Here is a 6,845-nt window from a genome sequence, read left to right on the forward strand (position 1 = left end):
CATTAGACATCAAAACGATCACCTCTGCCAGGCAGAGTAAGCTCTGCACTAGTCTGCTGTTGACTCAGCTGTGGGAACTGGAAACATTCCCTGTATTGTTGTCAGGGTCCCCCCCCCGTGAACTCTGGGGTACAGATGTGGGCACCCTCATGAAAGACTCCCTAAGCTTATATTGCACCAGCTTAGTTCAAAACTTCCCCAAGGCACAAATTCCTTTCCTTGTCCTTGGACGGTATTGCTGCCACCACCAAGTGATTTACACAAAAATTCAGGGAAGGGTGACTTGAAATCCCTATTCCCCCAAAATATCCCCCCAAGGCCTTCACCTCCTTTCCTGGGAAGGCTTGAGAATAACATACCAACTAATTGCCTTAGCAATGTGAGCACAGACCAGACCCTTTGTCTTCAGGACACTAAAATCAATCAGGTTCTTAAAAGAAGAACTTTATTATAAAGAAAGTAAAAGAATTAGAATTGCAAAATCAGGATGGAAGGTAACTTTACACGGTAATAAAAAGATTTAAAACACAGAGGATTTTCCTCTGGGCTCAGTTTCACAGTTACAAAAACAGGAATAAAACTACCTTTGTAGCATAGGTTATCTTTTGTTTTAACTTTTGAATTTTTCCTAACGCATTTTCTTGCAATTTCTGTTTTGGATGGATTATTCCAGGTATATTTTCAGGAGATGTTGTACCTGCTTGAAAAACAAACAAATCCTTCCCTCTCCACCCCATCCCCTGCCAGATTTGAAAGTATCTTCTTTCCTCATTGGTCCTTCTCGTCAGGTGCCAACTAGGTTATTTGAGCTATTTAACCCCTTACTGGTAAGATGATCCAGTACAGCTGCCAAGGAGGGATTTTATGCTACTGTGTACATAAAGGTTGTTACTCTTTCCTCTATATTTATGACAATTGTGCTTCATTCCCTGTAGCCGGTTTGGAACCATCCCCAAGATTGTGGCTTCTTTTCTATAACTATAGAGCTAAGTAGCCCACCTGGTGTCTCCACTTCAGCAAAGCACATGTGGTCCTTGCATCCACTGCCTCTTCGCTTTGTGTAGCAATTTTCTAAGCTTCCACCCTTCTGCAGTGTGGCTTGATGAGAAATTCACCTCCATGGCCATTTCACTGCTGTGGGCTTGCCCTAATTCCCTGGACAGATTCCCACCAAGAAGACTTTAAAAGAACTGAACTGCAGGCACTTCCCAGATAATCCATCTCAGGCTTTCACAAGTGCGTGTGTTACACTGCTCAGCTTTCAAAGGAGAACCTTTATTCTGGGAATCCCAACCTTTTTCTTTAAGACCGTCTTGCAGCCAGAGATCTCCTCCGTGCCTAGCTACAGTCCAGCTTTCACTTGTGGCAGCCTGCCGGCCACACAAGTCTCTAACGCCTGGTGCCCACACCCTGTTCTTAGAGAGGCAGCTCCCGTTTCTGTTGTAATATAATTCATATCACTATTACCAAAACAACAAATACAGTGATGAATAGGCACTCAAGATGATGACTAAATATAAACAATATGAGTCTGTCTAAAACATCTCTTCCAGGGTCCATGTGCATATGGGGTGGGGAACGTGGAGAGTGTTCGCTTGGGAGGGCAATGTAGACTCTCTGCAGTGAGAGTTGTTGCTGGACCTGGTAATTGAAGGCTCTCAGTCACGTGGGTGGACCTTGGCAGCCCCAGAACAGCACTTAAATTTTGGACAGTGCCTCATGCTGGTTTAAGCTAATGTCAGACATCTCTCTACTGTCATCCAAGTGTGGGCTGGCCTGTGTTACATCAAAGGTACTGACTGTGTAGCGATGAATGAGGCACTGTGTTGGTAGTGGAATGGTGAGTGCTGGAGATGCAGTGCTAACAGACACTCCCCGAGGAAAGTGGAGGAATGAGCTAAGATCTTTTCCAGTTATCTACATAGCCAGGGTTAGTCCATGGTTCTTTACAACACCTATGGAGACTGGAACCTACTGAACTAATACATTGGTATTTTATTTACATGCAGTGAATTTTGTTCAGTCTAAAGCAACTCCTTACTGGAGACAATGATGGGCTCTCTCTCTCCCATGGAAAGAGCCTTGGGGGTGTGGGGAGGAGAAGACACTCCCTCCACCCGCCAGATTGTCCTATAAAGGAGAAGCGCAGGCTTTGCCCACCATGGGATAAGGAGGGAATTCCATGGCCAGAACCTGCATAACCTCCAAGATCTGCTACGCAAAGTAGGTCATCAGCACTGCACTGGCTCTGGGCCACCTGACCTCACCTCAGCTCCTGGGCAGCACCGTCCTGCAGTGCCAGGGATGTGCCCATGGTATCTATCCATTGAGAGCGTTGTTGAAGGGAGAGGGAGTCTGGAAAATGGGGCAGGTGAGAGGCTGTACAAAAGTGAATACAGATTCCCTTCTGGGGGAACAACATAGCTCTCCACTAGCTTCATCCCTTCACTTCCCACCTGTCTCTCCTGCTTCAATCGCTGATATTAGAGAGAGCTCTCCACAGAGCCTGGATGTTGTTGCTGTGGAAGCAACGGACGCTTCCCCTTTCCCTAGAGATCAGGTGAGATGCAGGCACAATGGACACAAGCTGGGTTACTTAGCTCTGTTATAGAAAAGAAGACACAATCTTAGAGATTGTTTCAAACAATACCTGGATCTTGCCGGGGAATGAGGACCCTGCTAATGCTTGTAAATTGTGACCACAGTTTTGTTTCTTAGTTTCAGTGGGTCAGTTTCTGTCTGTTGCTCCTTCTCTCTTCTCTTTTACATCTAAGATTGATTAGCTTTTCCCTTGGAAAGAGAATCATTTTCTCAAAGCCTCTGGGGGCCACCAGTCTTTGGACTGCAACCCCTCCCCCCCCATCTCAGCCTTAAAATAATTGTTCACTTGAAATACTTCAAGCCCAACTCGCCTCACACTTCCAGGACTCTCTGCAGAGCTGTTGGAGATCTCTTGACAAAGATTTTGCCATTTCAGGGATGGGGAAGAAACATTCATTAACTCCTGCACTTGGCTTCCAGAAAGGTTGCAGCTTAATTGGTCAGACTGTCAGCTATAAATCAAGTACTGAAAGGGAAGGAGACACAGGAAAGGTTTTACAAGAGGATGCAAAGGCTTTTCTTTGGAGCATCCATCCAAATGAGTGCAGAAAACCGAAGGCAGGCAGGAAAGCTGAGACTCTGAGAGCATGGAGCTCTTCTTAGAACAATATTGTACCTTCCCTGGCTTGCCGGCGGCTCTCCAGTCTGGTCTCAGTTACTGGCTGGGCAGCAAGACGAACATTTTTGAAAGAAAAGAAAATCAGTAATTTTATCCAAAATTTTCCATGAGTTTTTTAAATAAAAATGATAACATGAGAATTGTTTGAGAAAATATTCATGTCGGTTGAGTGGAGGAAACCCCCACCGTTCCTCTGTGTTTTTTTCATCTATAAAGACAGCAGCATAAAATCCAGATGCCTTTTCATGGCGTAGATGCCACCCATAAAGCATTCCCAGGCAGATGTACCTTAAACACTAATGGGCCCAATTCTCCTTTGCACAGAAGCCCCTGACACAGTGCTGGCCGTGCAAAGGAGCCTTGAAGTGGGTCTGAGACTGCTGAGTTCAGAGTTTCTGGACTCACTGACATTCCCATTGGTGGAGCTTCAGCTGGTGCATTTGTGGGAAAAGGGAGAAGCGAAGTGATTTCCAGGAACATGCAGGTTTCCCTAGAGATCCCAGCTGGTTGTGCATTCTCATTGCTCTGATGCTTGAGTGCGCATTCCCACAGAACACAGGAACTGGGATTAGGGAAACCCCCTGCTTCCCCAGATGTGGCTGTCTCTTGCCAGGGTTCCATGACACCCCTCTTCCCACCCAAAGGTCAGGACTGGTCAGATTTCAGGGTTTGTGTCTGATTAGAAGCTGGGTGTGGTGAGTGATTCAGCAATAGATTTAAACAAAGTGAAAGGAGGCTGTGGATGGCCCAAGGGATAGGTAAGGGACAGGGTGGGTCTCTCTAGGTCTCTGGCTCAAATGCCAGCCAAGCTGCAGGTACTACACAGAATGGCACCTTCTTGGCGTGAGACTCCCATCACAGCCAGCTTCTTTGTTTGTGATTTCGGCAAAGGACTAAGTCGACCACGCAGCCTGACTGTTGCTTCACCCTAGACCAGGCTGTGGCGGGCCATTGTCAGGGGACAAGGAAAGGCAGATTGCCCTGCCAGTGACCTGTAGATAAATCAAGGCTGTCCCTGCCTAGCCCTGCCAATCAAGCACCTTTCACGAACACAGAGTTCACCAGGAACAAATAACCTCCCCACAAACGCTGTTCTCCAAGAAGGTTTTCTGCCAAAGTCTATTGTCAGACTAGTGCAGATGTCAGCTCATATATTTTGCCAACTGGCATATGCTAAACTGTGAACAATTAGCTTCTGGATGACATTGAGCAGGCAATGGCTGATTGGGCTGGGAGGCCTCTTTGCTACTCAAGTGTGTTGGAAATATTCATAACCCCCAACAAGGCAAAAACAACAGGCATTGTCCTTTGAAGGACACCGCAGCACCCTCACTGCCATTAGCCTGATCCATCGGGGAACAGGCCATTGAGAATGAAGGATAAGAGGGTTTACAAAACATTCCTAGGTAGAAATTGCACAGCACCTGTGCTTAGCGCCAGCCTCAGTGACTCTGACTATCCTCCTACTGAGGCTGGTATCACTAATACTGCCTACCTGATAGAGAAGCAGTACAGCACAGAGAGTGTCCTGCCCAGTGGCTGACATTCAGAGCCGTGATCAAGTGATACCTGTGCAGTCTGGTAGCCGGCAGGTCGATTGGTATTAGAGGGAGTCCAGGCAGCAGTCAGAGTTCTTGCAGCGGGTCGGTAGCCAGGAGATTCGGTCGAGGGGGCCAGGTTGGCAGAATAGGCAGGTGAGGTCAGGCCAGGTGGCAAGGCAGAATCAGGAGAGTCAGCAGTTCAGCAAGGCGGAGGCAGATGAGAGAGGTTACTGATTGCTTCTTAAATTGGGGAGGGTTGTGTGTCTTTCCCTCTCACATGCATTTTGTCAGTTCTGTTTAAATCGGTGGAGTGTTAGATATATTCTGTCTCTGAATCTTCACTCAGACATCCCTCCCACTTAAATACAGGCAATGAAAGCATGACACCAAGCCAGAGGCTTCCCTCTTGACCACAGGCTGATAGTGGTCTGATCTGAATCGGCTCATCTGTATTCACAATGTCCTGGTTCCAGAGGCTCCTCCAGACATCTGGTGTGCAGCCCTTTTTTGTTTCCTGGAGCATGTAGGTTTCCTCTGAGACACTCTTTGCTGCAACCAGGTCTCAGCACAGCCCCTTACCTGGCAAAGTTTGGATCATGCCAATCTGTGAGAACTGCACAGCAAAGGTGCATCCCTCAAAACCTAGAGATGGCAAACGCCTTCTGGAGCATCTGTTCCATTCCCTGCCAATCAGGTCATTGTGTAGCCAGAGCATGAGGGACTGCTGCAGTGGGGGAGACCAATGCTTCCCTGAAAGCCCCTTTTGCTGCCTTTGCCTTTCCTGATATCCAGTCTGACTTTTCTCACGTATCATCATCATCATCATCCATAATCGTTAGCCCTCTACCCTGACCAGCCCTAAGTAATTCTTCTCCTCCTTAATTTTGATGCTCTAGCTCTTCATGCATTTGCAGATAGTTCCTACTCATCTCTGAGCCAAACTGTTGTTCTTTCTGGCTTTCTGGGTGCTAACATTTAGAGATGAGCCAAAGTCATAAAGCTCTGATCCATTATTTTAATCTGCAAAATTCAGTGATGGGCGAGAGTTGGGGGCAGGGAGTGGTTTGCCTGCAAAATTTGGATGCAGATTCCAAACTTCCATCCCAACGTTTAGGGATGGTTAGAGACAGACACTTTGATCCATTCCAGATCATGATAAATAATACATTTGTATAGCCGCCTTTCAAAGGATTCCCAGGATATTGTACACAGTTAAAATCAATGAAAGATAAAGGGCTCCTTTTTCAAATTTTGTTTAGAAATTAAAAGAGACTCAGTTTGCCCAGGTAAGTAAGGGGAGAGGACAGAATATCCAAGGCTCTATCTCCCAAATTCTGCCAGATCCTGTATCAAGGGCACTTCAGTAAACAACACATCCAGACCTCCATATAACAACAGTGAACATAAGAAAATAGCAAAGCATAAAAGTCTTCTGGGGCGTTGTTGTTGTCCTTTTAAACAAGTAAAGCACTTTTAAAATCAGTATGAAATTTTATTTATGGCCACTAGAGAGATTTCATCTTCTGAATTATCTGATTGGATAAACTAGATCCCGATCGGGCCGGCACCTTCCCTAACAGCTGTTGTCTTTTAGCAGCCTGGCTGAGAAACCCAGAGAATTAATTAGAATAATCAATCCTAAAAATGACAAAAATATTGATTAGCATCTCTGTCTCCTCACTGTTGAGCAGTGCTCCGAGTCTAACAGGATTGCAAAGGTAATCAAAAGCAGCCCTGGCTATGGATAGAAGATGCTTATCAAATGACATGCTGTGAAAATGTAACATTCAGTGGTTTTATATCCAAAGGTGGCATCCTTCTAACACTGCTATACCATCACAATACTTTCAGCAATAATCATATTTTTCCTCTTTGAGGCACTTGGGGTTGGTGTGTAATTGTCCCAGGTCACTGGTTGGGGGCTTGAGCCAATTTTGTGTTGTGTTGTATGGTTGAAAAGGAACCCCTAAATACTGAACCCAGCCCTTGTTGCTACCAACTCTGATTGGCAGAAGGGTTACACAAGAAAGTCATTGTGTGCATTCCTAGAAAGAATAAATCACGCTTATTCCTTCCTTGGCCTT

The sequence above is a fragment of the Dermochelys coriacea genome, chromosome 13, assembly GCF_009764565.3.
Source record: "Dermochelys coriacea isolate rDerCor1 chromosome 13, rDerCor1.pri.v4, whole genome shotgun sequence".
Lineage (NCBI taxonomy): Eukaryota > Metazoa > Chordata > Testudines > Dermochelyidae > Dermochelys > Dermochelys coriacea.